The following is a 15,347-nucleotide window of genomic DNA, read 5'->3' on the forward strand; positions in this document are numbered from 1 at the left end:
GAGTGGACAAAGAAAGTGCCAAAATCATGGAGACCGAAAACAGAATTGGCGTAAACGAATATTCAACTCGACAAAACACTCATGATATATCACTCCTGAGAGGGGAAATGAATAAACTCCGAGATAAGTGTGACGATTTGGAATCTTGATCTAGACGGAACAACATCCGAATAGACGGCCTTTCGGAAACCTTTTGCAAAGGCCCAATGGAATCCCGAATCGATAACCTTTTAAAGTCCCTCTTGGGGGAAGATGCATTCTCACCACAATTCCTAGTTGAGCGAGCGCATCGCGCCCTCGCTCAGCCGCCCAGGCCGGGGGCCCCTCCCCGCACGGTTATGATCAAACTGCTGAATTACAGGGATAGGGGCGCTGTCCTAAAGCTGGCAAGAGAGAAGGAGCCCCTGAGGTTCAGCAATGATAACATCCATATGTACCCTGACTTTTCCGCAGGAGCCCAGACCCAAAGGCGATCCTACGAGACCATCAAGCGCGAGCTGCGTCTGAGACAGGTCCCCTACGCCCTTCTTTTCCCACTAAAGCTGCGCATACAGCACGGTGGACAGGCACATTTCTTTGATACTCCTACAGCGTCCCTAGCCTATGTGGAAGCCTCAATATCCCTCCCACCAATGAGACAGGAATTAGACCAGAATGACCTACACCAGCCTGTATAGGCCTGAAACAAGACTCCCAGCAGCCAACCACAGTTCCATCTGACTCCTGTCTTTAACCTGAAAAGATGGAAGTAAAGCAGAAAAAGGAAGCATCACCGCTTCCCAATCCTGAATGCAACCGGATGAGACGCGCTCGACTACAAAGCGGAATTTCTGCACTCGCCCCCCTCTTTGGGAATATCCACAAGTTAGTATAAAGGGGTCATCATCAAGTTGGGCTTGATGGTGTGGGTGGAGGTAGGCATAGGGTACACGGGACTGTTCTACTGTTCAAGGACAATGTTGTTGCCTCAGAAGGTCCCAGTTGGGCATCAGGCAAGGAGGTCATTACGACCTTGGTGCTAAGTGCACCAACTTTACCACCATGGTGTAAACTCTGTTTACACCATGGTGGATGGCGGATTTACCACCCCATTCCAAGGTGAGTGGGGTGGTAAATCCCCATTTCCCATTTTCCCTTCCCCATTCCCATTTTTGCCCCATAGGGCATAATGGGAGTGGGGAAGGCGCTAATTACGCTGCCGTAATTTACGGCGGCGTAATTAGCACCATGGTGGGTTAGCGCCATGGATTTTAATGCCTGCTAAAAGCAGGCGTTAAAATCAGAATCAGGAGTTAAGGGTTAACGGTGGCGTTACAAAATGTCAGACACAGTCATAACTATGCTGCTGAAACCCAGACGCCCTCCCCACGAACGTTCCTCCTACCGCCCCCTGTCTTTGATTAATACAGATGCCAAAATGTATGCAAAGGTACTGGCCACTAGACTGTTGCCCAAAATGACTACCCTAATACACCCGACCAATGCGGTATCATTCCAACGAGATCCACGGCCCTAAACTTGCGCAGGCTATTTAGCATCCTGGCACAGATCAAACCGGAGGCACAAGCAGCAGCCATATCACTAGACACTGAGAAAGCATTCGATTCAGTTTCATGGCTATATATGTTCGAGGTCCTTCACAAATTCAGATTCGGCCCGTATCTGATAGGGTGTGTCAAACTCCTTTATTCCTCGCCCAAAGCCAGAGTTCTAACCAATCGAACTTTATCCAGCCATATCACTTTACGCAGAGGTTCCAGACAGGGATGCCCCTTCTCCCCCATCCTTTTTGCCCTTACGATAGAACCAGTGGCGGCTGCAATTGGAGACGAGCAAGAACTGCGGGGTATAAAAATGGCCAGTGTATACCAAGCCATATCACTATATGCAGACGATGCACTGTTATACATCCGTCAATCGGAAAATAATCTATCCCCTATACTGGCCGTGATAAGTGACTTCACTACACACTCAGGCTACAAAATCAACACTGCCAAATCCGAAATCTTCCCGTTAACAAGTGCTACTGTTTGCCACACACAGACACATGGTCTATCTTGGGCTCAAGACTATATTAGATATATGGGAATCCTGGTTTCCTGAGACAAGACATCCCTATATGTAGACAACTACGAATCCACATTACAGTCGATTTACTCCAAACTTCAAATTTGACTAGACTCCCCATATCCCTCGCTGGCTGTATAACGGTACTCAAGATGACAGTACTCCCCAAGCTCCTTTACATTTTCTGCAATGTACCCATATGGCCGGGCAAACCTTTCTTTGATAATCTGCGGTCCATGGCTACCTCCTTCGTGTGGAACGGAGGAGCCAACAGGGTGAAATGGGATAAGTTGCTTGAACCCTATGAAATGGGAGGCTTCGCTGCCCCCAACTTCGAGCTGTATTATTATGTTGCATAGGCACATTATGCTAAATACTGGCAAGCCCCCTCGGATAGAACACCACACATAGCTATCGAGCGATATTTGGTCCGCCCAACTGACCTGAGATCCATAATATTTGCAAAATCCCACAAAGACGACTGCAAGTTTGACCCAGCCTCTTGCACAATTGCAGCATGGGTCGCAATTAACAAGCGGCTACGCATAGATACCCATTATGACTCTCAAGCCCCACTCTGGAACTTTCCAGGTATTAAACCAACCAACGATATAGGAATAGAGAAAAACTAGATCCCAGAATACGAACTTAAAATGAAAACTATGTTCCCAAATGGTAAAGTCGTCACCCCAGAAGATTTCGCAGACACGGTAGAGAGAAACCAATTGGTCACTCTTCAATTCCACCGTATGAAGGCTGCGTTCAAGAAACGGTGACCAACATTCCCAGATGAACCCCCCGAACATGCATGTTACCAGTCATTATACTCGCCGGCGGGCACCAGGGTATCCAAACTATACAATATAGTCCAAACACACACAAAATCACTGAACAACATCAAAACTTGGGAAAAGGACATGGGTATAACAATTGAGGCGGGGACATGGTCCAGATTTTTACTTCTTTCCAAGAAGGTCTGACTAAACGCAGGCCTAAGACTAATACAATTCAAGATCCTGAATAAGCTACACTTTACTCCAGCAAAAATGGCAATATTTCATAATACCCTCTCCGACAACTGCCCGAAATGCCATATTCCTTGTGCGGACTCTTTCCATATGTACTGGGCCCGTCCCTTGATAGCTCGATTCTGGCGTAATGTAGCAAACATCCTGGAGGAAATGACACAAATCCCTGCACACCTCAACCCTCCAAAATACCAGTTCGGCGACATCGGAAAAGTCCCAGAAAAAAACAGGAGATTATTTAATGTCGCCTGTGCAGTAGCGAAGAAATGCATCCTTCAGAAATGGAAGAGCAGCCATGCCCCAAGTATAAAACAATTCCTCAGAGCCTTGACTTACATAAATGAATGTGAAGAGAACTATGTAGGAATGGTGCCTGCACCATGCAAACCAAAAGACATTTGGACATTGTTTAGAGTGTACCTGGGCGCCCCATCAGACATTGGGAATTCAGACAGTAAATGAACGTGCGAAACAACTTATTAAACGGTCACCCAAATGTAAATTTATACTATGCATATGTGCGGTTGTTAGGCGGAAACCTGTGCAGTTCCCTCTGGTACCACTGCAAAAGATTTAGGACTACAGGTGTTTGGCAGTAAACCCACTTGGTAGCAGTCTGTACCACACAGATTCACTTGGTAGCTGTGGCTGAGCAGTCAGACTTCCCTCAACAAGAGTCAAGCAGTATGTGGAGTATACAATATAGGGCAATTCTTCACAGTGATACAAGCAAACACGCAACGAGGCTCAGTGTAAAGATATTAAGGTATTTATTTATAACGGAACATCTATGGAAAACACAATGGCACTATCACGGCAAACACTTCAATCACAATTATTCTACGAAGAAGAAACAATCAATCCCCCTAACAATATTTCGACAAGTCTGGGTTCTACCAGCATCACTTATTTGCAGACAGAGGTGTATGCCTCAACCTAGATGGCACTCTAATATTAGTTAAAATGGGAGAGAAAAATAAGCAAGTGACGAAATCAACACAGTTCAATACTTCACGGAAAAAATGCAAGGCAAGAAGGCAAGAACCACGATAGATCATAAAGTTCAGAGGCCACTCGGAGAGAGGCAAGGCGATATGTCCCAAAAAGTCTCTTAGTGGAAATGCGTTCGAGTCTTTGTAGCAAATTGTTATCGACAGATTGAACCAGTTCAGAACAATACGTGAGAAAGCTTGGAGGCGACCCAACGGAAAGGAGAGGATTAAGACACCTCACTCGAACCGATCGAAAGGGAAGCCAGGCAGACACGGTACCTTGTTTGTGGAGGGCAGCTCCGGCGGGGGCAGTTGTTCCTGGTGGTGGATGCACGGCGGGTCTTTGCCAAGAGTAGAGATGATCTCGTCGTCGAAGAAAAGTGAAGTCCGGTGCACCACCAGGGAAGAGACCAGCCGCGGAGTGCTCCGTCACAAGGCACCACCTTTTGGTTGCGGTACAGGGGTAGTGGCTATCCGGTTGCCGAGGTGCTCTGCACGGGCAATTCGACCACTGCGTCCTGGAGCGAAGAAAAAGCAAAGGGGACTGGTTGTTCCCACCAGTCAGGGGAAGAGACTCTCCGGCAGGGAGATCTCCTCTGTCGTCGGGAAGTGGTGAGTCGGTTCCGCAGGGCTCCACCAGAGGTGTCGTCGTGCAGGTCGGCTCAGCATTACCCTCGTTGTATTCTTAGGTCCTGTGGCGACTTCTGAAGATCCAGTCCCAAAAGCCCTGCTTTTATGCAGAAAACCCCCATTCATTCAGCCTAGCTGTCAATCAACACATGCTAAGTGGTGAGCGGGGAGGCTCACCACTTGGGCCAATCACACCAGAGTGCGACCGGAGTTGTCAAGGCAACTCGGTCCAGGGTGCCTAAACCCCCTCCCACACCCCTGTGGTAACCCAGACAGAATGGCACCACTTTGGAGGGTCTCTGTACAGAGGCCCGCCAAAAGTGGAACAAAGGGCTCAACCTTTGGTTTAGGAGTCACAGAGACGAACACAGACGCCATTTTAAAAACCAAGTTCTGGCAGAAAATACCATCCGATAAACTTATTTAAGATAAGTAGACCGGTGGTACGTTAGAAATTAACGAGGAAAAGTATCAATCTCTAACAATGGGACGAATCCCATAGGGTTATGTTCGGGGTCGAACATAACAAGTAGTTTCCACTGCCACCAGCCAAAACTCGATGAGGGGGGACGGGACAGTGCCCCCTCGAGTAACAGATCTAGGAGTAATCGAATTACCCCTACTAGCACGTCCACAATAAGATGGTTTGTACTAGTTCTGTTAGTAAATTTAGGTCTAGTAAAGCCAAAGGTGACTTTACATGCCCGGGGAGACAGTAGTCAGTCCCCGGGTATGGAGTCTATGGTGGAGGTCCGCTAGGACGCCCCAGTGTTACGGCCAGTAGGGTGCGGTGTAACACACATAGAAAAACATATGAGAACCTATGGAGTAAAAGACCCCATAGCCCATAGAACACATTGACATTCAAAGGAATTACACACATTCATGTCCAAGAGTGGGAGGAAAAAGAGTCTCACTCTTGGCAGGATGGAAAAACAAACTCCAGAAATCCAGCAAAGCTGCTGGGGGACTCACTAGGTTAGGAAATTCAGCCTAAACAGAGAATTCTCCCTAACACTCGCCCCCTCCCCAGACTAAGGGACAGGAGGATTTAATCCACTCCTGGATGAATCTCATAACTCTAGTCGATGACATACATCCTAGAGAGACCATCAGCATTTTGGTGGTGACATCTTGACCTATGTTCAATGGGTTTCCAGGTTTTCCTTTGTAAGCTATATGACCTACAAACCTTCCTAGGAACATCGGTCTTTTTAAGTTTATAGGGGATCTGGTTGACCAGTCCCTCAGAAGTTGTTACAACTTCTGAACCTGTGTTAGGCTTTTTCAAGGGGTCCTTATAAAGGATTCCCTTAGATCTAGAGGGGCCTCCAGAGGTCTTCCCTACCTCTCTGTTGAGAGAAGGTTGAGTTTTAGGCCTCTTGGTTGGAGGGGATGGAGATACGCAAGGTACATGCTTCTCCTTCCTCTGAGATCTTACCTTACCTACTTTAGGAGTTTCCCCCTTAAGCCTAGGAATTGGGTTGGAGTCTTCTGTGGAAGGTCCAACAGTCTGAAGATTTTTGACCTTAGACTTTTCTTTTCTGGTTTTCCACCAGCACCGAGAATTACCAGTTCTCTTAGGCTTAGTTAGGGTTCCAGTATGTCTATCCACCTCTTCCTTAGAAGCAGGGGGAGTCACAGACTCTATAACTGGGGGAACAATGATGGAGCTTGGTCGGGGCTCCCATTTCCCTAACATGTTAGCCTGAAATTTGCCTGGGTCAGAGGTCAATTTACCAACACCAGGGCTTGTAGTGGGGTTCTCAGTAGAGGTTCCCACAGGCTTAGAGTGGTTCCTTAAGGTGGCCTCTCTAGCCAATTTGGTTTGATTCTGGGTCTCCATACTGGGAGGCCTGGGGGTACTGGATACTACTCCTAGAGCTTTTGGATCATTCCCCAACAGGACTCTCCCAGGCACCTCAGTCTGAACACTGACAGGAATCAACACTGTCATGTCATTACACTGAATGAGGGCTGGTAGAATTGGAACCATTTGGACAGGGCCTCCAGACATCTTAGCGGGACCTTTGGGTGCCTTAGCAACATCCTCAGGCCTGAAAAAGCTTTCGTCCACTACTGTTCTGCTGGCCCCAGAGTCTCGCCTGGCAGGGGTATCCTGGCCATTGACAAGAACACTGTCCACATAATAACATCTAGAGTTTTCTGGTATAGAGTCATATACACTCCTATTCTGGTTACTAACCAGGTCCATTGACTCTACTGATACACTTGCTTGAAGAGCCCAAGGTTCGTCAGCAAATACTTCAAAGTGAGCACTAGTCATTTGGACTTCCTCCTCAGGAGTGAAGGCTAAGGAGACTGTGCTGATCCCAGTAGGTTTACCCTTACATTTTGGATCTCCTTTGATATGGTCAGTTGCCCCACAGAGATAGCATGTTCCATATGCTCTCTGGAATGGTGGCTTGTTCTGACCTCCTTCTGGTTTGTGGCCAGAAGGGACACTATTCTGTTGTGGTTTTCCCTGGGGTCTACCCTGGTTATTTTGTTGTTTGGGGCCCTCTTTGGGTTGGGAGGTATTTATTTATTTATTTATATATTTATATTTATTTATATATTTATAACGCGCCGAAGCTCGCAAGCATCAGGGCGCGACAACAACACAAGAGGACAGATCACAGGACAACATGAAAAAGGAGGACAGGGGACTCAAAGGAGTCCATGCTGAATATGTAACGAATTATCGAAAGAGTAGAGTTTTCAGCTGCTTCCTAAATAGCGAGTAGCTACTTTCTAATCTGAGTTTCTCAGGAAGCTCGTTCCAGAGTGCAATAGCTTTGGTGGGAAAGGCTCTCCCGAGTCCAGTAGCTTTGACTCTGGTGTGGCTAACTTTGAGTAGCCCTTTTTTTGCTGATCTAAGACAACGGCTTGGTTCGTACCAAAGAAATTCCTTCTCTAGGTATGTAGGAGCCGTGCCAAAAAGACAGCGGTGGACAAGTGTCAGGGATTTGAATTTAATACGCTCCTCAATGCCGAGCCAGTGAAGGCCTATTCGGTCATGGGTGATGTGCTCGCGCTTAGACTTCCCGGTAATAGTTCTAACAGTGTTATTCTGGATGATCTGGCATTGTTTAATGCAAGATTGACTTGAACCGAGCATCAGCGCATTCCCATAATCCAGTCGGGACAATATCGTGGCTCTAGCAATGGTGGCGCAATTTGTAGCGTTGAGATATGGCCTAATGCGGCGTAGTAATCTCTGGTGGTACTGGCAGTTCTTTTTAAGAAAAGCGACTTGAGCGTCTGCTCCTAATGAGGATTGCAGGTATATGCCAAGTGTTTTCACCTTAGTTAGGACCGTGATGCGAGAGTCCTTAATAAGAAATGATGAGTAGGCTGGGCCTAGATTGGATAAGGCTTTTGAAGATTCGAATGTCATAAGTTCTGTTTTTGAACTATTCAGACACATCCAGTGGGCTTTCATCCAGCTTTCTATAGTATTATAGATTGCTGAGAGTCTGTTACTGTCTGTGGTGTGGTCTCCAATGAGTTCTATAATAAGTTGAGTATCGTCTGCAAAATTGGTAAAATAAATATCCAACTGTGAAAGGAGGGCACAGAGGCCACGGATATATAAATTGAATATGAGAGGGGAGAAGCTAGCACCTTGAGGGACGCCACAATCCACTGGATTCGTGCCAGAAGAATGTCCACCCCAGGTGATTTTGGATTTTCTGTCATTCAAAAAAGAGGATATCCAGTTGATGGCTTCCGCGGCACAGTTGCCTGCATTTCCCAGGGCCTCACGGAGCTTCTCGTGGTCTAATAAATCGAAAGCCGCCGAGAGGTCCAATAGGATGAGCAGGCCGGCCTTGCCTTTATCGAGGATTTCTAGCATTTTAGATTGAAGGTCGAGTAATGCTGATTCCGTGCTATGAGCACTTCTGAATCCTGATTGCTGTGAGTGTAGCAGGTCGTGCTTGTCGACATACACTTGAAGTTGATGAGTGGCCACCTTATCAAGAACTTTCAACAAAAAGTTGCAATTCGTGATAGGGCGGAGATTGGCTGGATTTTGCTGGTCAAGGCCGGGTTTTTTAACCAATGGTGTAACTGTAACTGTTTTTATGCTGGAGGGAACAGTCTGGTCTCTAAAAGACGAGTTTGTCATGCGCCAAAGAAAGGGTGAAAAAGTGTCTGCATTATCTAGAATGAATTTGGGGGGCAATATGTTTTCAGGGCATGTAGTGCAGTTCATGTTAGAGAGAGTCTCCGCCATGATTTCTGGTGTTATTGGTGTGAATTGGAATTTGGGTACTTTAATCTCGGGATTTACCTTGTTGTAAGTCATTGGGGTGTCATTAGTTTGGCAATTTAAGATGGTGTCTCTAGCTTTTAGAATCTTTTGAGAAAAAGCAGTTTGGACCTTTTCGCAGTCCAGCAGGGATGGCTGGAAGGGAGGGGTGAGAGTAGGTGGCTTCTCAAAGGTTTTTAAGATTTGAAACAGCTTTCCTGTGAAGTTGGATGCACCTGAAACTTGCTCATTGTAATAGTTTTTCTTTGTTTCAATAACTTTATTTCTGTAAAGAATGTCCGATTTCTTCCATATGTCTTTATTGAGTACTGTGGGGTTTTTGAGCCACTGTCTTTCAAGTTTCCTTTTGGCAGATTTTAGGGTGCCTAATTCCGTGGAGAACCAGCTTTGGTGGTTGAGGTTGGGGCGCACTAGTTTGTTTTTCAGTGGGGCATTCTTGTCTAGAAGAACTTGGAAGTAGTTGTTATAAGTGGTGATAATAGTGTCACAGGGGTCATAATCTGTGGTGTTATCCATGATGTGTGAGATCCCCCTTGAGAACATATCTGGCGTAATATTCTTGAGATTTCTACTCTGGGTCGTTTTGGGTAAATTGTCGGAATATTTTTTTTGACAGGCAGGGATAGTGTGGCTTCGATTTTGTAATGATCGCTCCAGATGCAGGGCTGTATGTTTGTTATAGTAAGGTCAACATTATTGGAGACAATCCAATCAAGTTGGTTGTTGGAATCGATGGTGGGACCATTATTAGCGATCGAATAACTGATGTTAAGGAGATTCTTTTCTAGGCTGATAGCCTCTTTGTCGATGGGGTTTCCCCTCCATCTATTGAGGTCACCCAAGAGAAGTGTGCCTGTGTTCTTTCCTTTGAGGTTGTTAAGAATATGGCAAAGGTCGTCGTTAAAATCTGATATGAGTGATGGGGGTCTGTAAATTACAATGAAGTTGATACAATCGTTTTGGGAAGGGGTGAATTTAAGGTGGAGAACTTCGCACCCCGGGCATTGAATGGGTGAAGAAAAAAGATGTATATCTTGTCTGACTATTATGGCGACTCCACCTCCCTTTCCTATTGCTCTGTTTTCGAAGTGGATGCTATAATTAGAGGGGACTGCTATGCTAATAGTTGGACCGGTAGGTTCTTGTAACCAGGTCTCGGTAAGGAAGAGGATATCTAAGTTCTCTTCAAGGATATAATCATGAATGTTTTGCGCATGTTTGTTAAGGGACCTCGTATTAAGTAGTGCTATTTTAAGGACCTCTGGTTTAGAGGGAGTCTTGGGTTGTTTTGGAGATATGGTCCTACTACAACCTAAGGGTTGTGTAGCATCAGGGTGCGGTGCTTCCTTTGAGTTGATGTAATGCTTGACAAGTTGCTCATTTTCCAAGCGCTTTGCGTCAGTCAATAGGTGCAGGAGGTTGAAGAAACCCATCTTTTACCTTGTTTGCTGATAGCGGAGGGCAGGGAAACGGGCAGAGTGTCGGGCCGATGGCCGAAGTCCGCCGTGGACCGGCGTAGACCGGCACCGTCTCAGAAGCGCCGGCGCTGAAGCGCCTGACATTTCTTTTTCAGCAGCGCTAGTGCTGCTGGGACTTGTAGTTCAGAGTAGTTTGCAGGTAAGTAAAGTGTAAATGCAGCAATCAGGCACACTTTGGCACACAATACAAGCACTCCAAGCAAATATAGGCGTTACTAAAGCACTTTGTAGTAGAATGATGCTGAGCTAGTTGGAGTGCTCAGTTGCATATAGTCATTTCAACACGATATTAGTACGTTTACACGTTGTTAATGCTAATAGCCAAATCTAGGGTCAAGATGTTAAACACTAGCATCCAACAAATTTCTTAAGTCATGTTATAACAAAAAGCACAATTTCGAGATTTTAGGCAAATAGAAGTTTTCTAGGTTTTCAAACTGACAGAAAACTTTTTAACTTTTTGACGGCTTCAAGGCAACAATTTCAGTATTCTCTAGTTTCACAAAAATGTACAATAAAGGGCATAGCCTGTGCTTCCAAGCCCTGACTAACCTGTGTCTGAGAGGGAAAGAGGATAAAATATAGTGAGCCCGTCGGGACCGGCGTAGACCGGCACCGTCTCAGAAGCGCCGGCGCTGAAGCGTCTGACGTTTCTTTTTCAGCAGCGCTAGTGCTGCTGGGACTTGTAGTTCAGAGTAGTTTGCAGGTAAGTAAAGTGTAAATGCAGCAATCAGGCACACTTTGGCACACAATACAAGCACTCCAAGCAAATATAGGCGTTACTAAAGCACTTTGTAGTAGAATGATGCTGAGCTAGTTGGAGTGCTCAGTTGCATATAGTCATTTCAACACGATATTAGTACGTTTACACGTTGTTAATGCTAATAGCCAAATCTAGGGTCAAGATGTTAAACACTAGCATCCAACAAATTTCTTAAGTCATGTTATAACAAAAAGCACAATTTCGAGATTTTAGGCAAATAGAAGTTTTCTAGGTTTTCAAACTGACAGAAAACTTTTTAACTTTTTGACGGCTTCAAGGCAACAATTTCAGTATTCTCTAGTTTCACAAAAATTTACTATAAAGGGCATAGCCTGTGCTTCCAAGCCCTGACTATTAGAATTCTCCTTTGAGTCTTTGTTAGGCTGTTTTCCCTCATCCTTTTTCTGAGTTGCCCCAGAATCCTTATGAGTAGCCCGGTTGGCAACCCATAAGTCAGCAGCCTTAGCTAGTGTTCGGGAATCCAATTCCTTCGAATCAGCCAAGTGCTGTCTGAGCTCAGGAGAACAGGCATCATAAATAGACTCCAACATAAAAAGATTCTTCATACCCTCATAAGTGTTCACTTTGTAACCCTTAATCCATCCCTCTAAGTTTTTCAACCCTTCACTCACCCAGGTAGCCCAAGGGGACCATCATGCTTTTTGAGGGTTCTAAACTTCTTAAGAAACTGGGAAGGGTTCTTCCCGAATCTAGCTATTAAAGCTAGTTTCACACTTTCGTAATCCGTCTTATCCGCCTCCCCCAACTCCATTGCCACATCAGTCGCAACAGGAGGGAGCCTAGAAAACAACCAGGGAAGTAAATCATTCCCAGTGATGTCCTGGAGCCCATGATTGTACTCAAACAGTTTTAACCAATCCAATACATCCAATCTCGGTTCATACATACCCACTAATTCCTTCGGCATCCAGGGTCTTTTGGGACTGGAGCTCCTAGAGGAACCAGAGGAGAGAGAAGCATTTTCTATAGACAACTTTTTCATCTCTAACTCGTGGTTAAGTTCTATTTCCCTGAGTCTTAACTCAGCTTGCTTCTGCTCAGCCTGGGCATTCATCCGTCTGAACTCGAGCTCTTGGTTTCATTCAGATTGAGCCAAGAACCGTTTGTATTCTAATTCGAGCTTCATTTTTTCAAGTTCAAAATAAGCAGGGTTACTTGTGGGACCTGGTATGGGCCCCGTAGGCACAGCTGGTAAGGCAGGTAGAGGAGCAGGGGAGACAGTTTCGTTAGCGTCTCCGTCCTCGTCAGCCTCTTCATCGCTATCATCAGAATTACGATTCAGATCAACACCATCACTGTTATCTACATTTGCTGGAGAAATTGGTTCCTCTGAACCAGTACCCAGACTTTGGTTCACCAGCAATCTCTCTATTAATTCTAACTTCTTGCCTCTTACAGAAAGATTCTCTTGCCTACAGAGAGCTCGCAAACTCTCAGTATTTTCACCTGACAAGGATTCTTGACTGTAAGTTTCCATCGTAGACATGTTTTTTGAAAGTTGCTTTTTAGTGCTAAGTTTTGTGGTTAGTTATCCTAAAGTGTCGAAAAGCACTCTAAACTGTATACTCGATACAAATCCCACCGCTGTACACCAGTGTTAGGCGGAAACCTGTGCAGTTCCCTCTGGGACCACTGCAAAAGATTTAGGACTACAGGTGTTTGGCAGTAAACCCACTTGGTAGCCGTCTGTACCACACAGATTCACTTGGTAGTTGTGGCTGAGCAGTCAGACTTCCCTCAAGAAGAGTCAAGCAGTATGTGGAGTATACAATATAGGGCAATTCTTCACAGTAAGATAAGCAAACACGCAACGAGGCTCAGTGTAAAGATATTAAGGTATTTATTTATAACGGAACATCTATGGAAAACACTATGGCACTATCACGGCAAACACTTCAATCACAATTACTCTATGAAGAAGAAACGATCAATCCCCCTAACAATATTTCGTTAAGTCTGGGTTCTACCAGCATCACTTATTTGCAGACAGAGGTGTATGCCTCAACCTAGATGGCACTCTAATATTAGTGAAAACGGGAGAGAAAAATAAGCAGGTTACAAAATCAACACAGTTCAATACTTCACGGAAAAAATGCAAGGCAAGAAGGCAAGAACCACGATAGATCATAAAGTTCAGAGGCCAGGCCCACTCGGAGAGAGGCAAGGCGATATGTCCCAAAAAGTCTCTTAGTGGAAATGCGTTCGAGTCTTTGTAGCAAATTGTTATCGACAGATTGAACCAGTTCAGAACAATACCTGAGAAAGCTTGGAGGCAACCCAAAGGAAAGGAGAGGATTAAGACACCTCACTCGAACCGATCGAAAGGGAAGCCAGGCAGACACGGTACCTTGTTTGTGGAGGGCAGCTCCGGCGGGGGCAGTTGTCCTGGTGGTGGATGCACGGCGGGTCTTTGCCAAGAGTAGAGATGATCTCGTCGTCGAAGAAAAGTGAAGTTCGGTACACCACCAGGGAAGAGACCAGCCGCGGAGTGCTCCGTCACAAGGCACCACCTTTTGGTCGCGGTACAGGGGTAGTGGCTATCCGGTTGCTGAGGTGCTCTGCACGGGCAATTCGACCACTGCGTCCTGGAGCGAAGAAAAAGCAAAGGGGACTGGTTGTTCCCACCAGTCAGGGGAAGAGACTCTCCGGCAGGGAGATCTCCTCTGTCGTCGGGAAGTGGTGAGTCGGTTCCGCAGGGCTCCACTGGAGGTGTCGTCGTGCAGGTCGGCTCAGCGTTACCCTCGTCGGATTCTTAGGTCCTGTGGCGACTTCTGAAGATCCAGTCCCAAAAGCCCTGCTTTTATGCAGAAAACCCCCATTCATTCAGCCTAGCTGTCAATCAACACATGCTAAGTGGTGAGCGGGGAGGCTCACCACTTGGGCCAATCACACCAGAGTGCGACCGGAGTTGTCAAGGCAACTCGGTCCAGGGTGCCTAAACCCCCTCCCACACCCCTGTGGTAACCCAGACAGAATGGCACCACTTTGGAGGGTCTCTGTACAGAGGCCCGCCAAAAGTGATACAAAGGGCTCAACCTTTGGTTTAGGAGTCACAGTGACGAACACAGACGCCATTTTAAAAACCGGGTTCTGGCAGAAAATACCATCCGATAAACGTATTTAAGATAAGTAGACTGATGGTACGTTAGAAATTAACGAGGAAAAGTATCAATCTCTAACAATGGGACAAATCCCATAGGGTTATGTTCGAGGTCGAACATAACAAGTAGTTTCCACTGCCACCAGCCAAAACTCGACGAGGGGGGACGGGACAGTGCCCCCTCGAGTAACAGATCTAGGAGTAATCGAATTACCCCTACTAGCACGTCCACAATAAGATGGTTTGTACTAGTTCTGTTAGTAAATTTAGGTCTAGTAAAGCCAAAGGTGACTTTACATGCCCGGGGAGACAGTAGTCAGTCCCCGGGTATGGAGTCTATGGTGGAGGTCCGCTAGGACGCCCCAGTGTTACGGCCAGTAGGGTGCGGTGTAACACACATAGAAAAACATATGAGACCCTATGGAGTAAAAGAACCCATAGCCCATAGAACACATTGACATTCGAATTACACACATTCATGTCCAAGAGTGGGAGGAAAAAGAGTCTCACTCTTGGCAGGATGGAAAAAAACAAACTCCAGAAATCCAGCAAAGCTGCTGGGGGACTCACTAGGTTAGGAAATTCAGCCTAAACAGAGAATTCTCCTTAACAGCGGGTATATACACCTGATGTACAAAATTGAAGGGCAATGTGGGTTATTATTGTGAAAATATATATACCTGTCATGTAGATGGGAAACTGCAGAGAGTGTGATGTGATATGCAAACCAAAAATAAAGTAAAAAAAAACAAGAGCATCACCACTGTATCTCTTGAACTTACTTGTGCCATCTCTATTCGCACGTTTGCAGTATTGTGGGCGTGACCGTTGAGGTTTTTCAACTTGCGGTGGCGTGATTCTAATTGTTCGCTACTCGATCCTTTTCTGTGTCGATTACATGCAGCTGTCAAGGGTGTGCGTCCAGTTTCTTTATTGAAACTCTGACTAGTGGCGACCTGCAGGTCTGGAAGGATGTGTAAGCATCCTATTGT

This window comes from Ambystoma mexicanum, chromosome 10 (assembly GCF_040938575.1).
Source record: "Ambystoma mexicanum isolate Mex_15411 chromosome 10, UKY_AmexF1_1, whole genome shotgun sequence".
NCBI classification, from domain to species: domain Eukaryota; kingdom Metazoa; phylum Chordata; class Amphibia; order Caudata; family Ambystomatidae; genus Ambystoma; species Ambystoma mexicanum.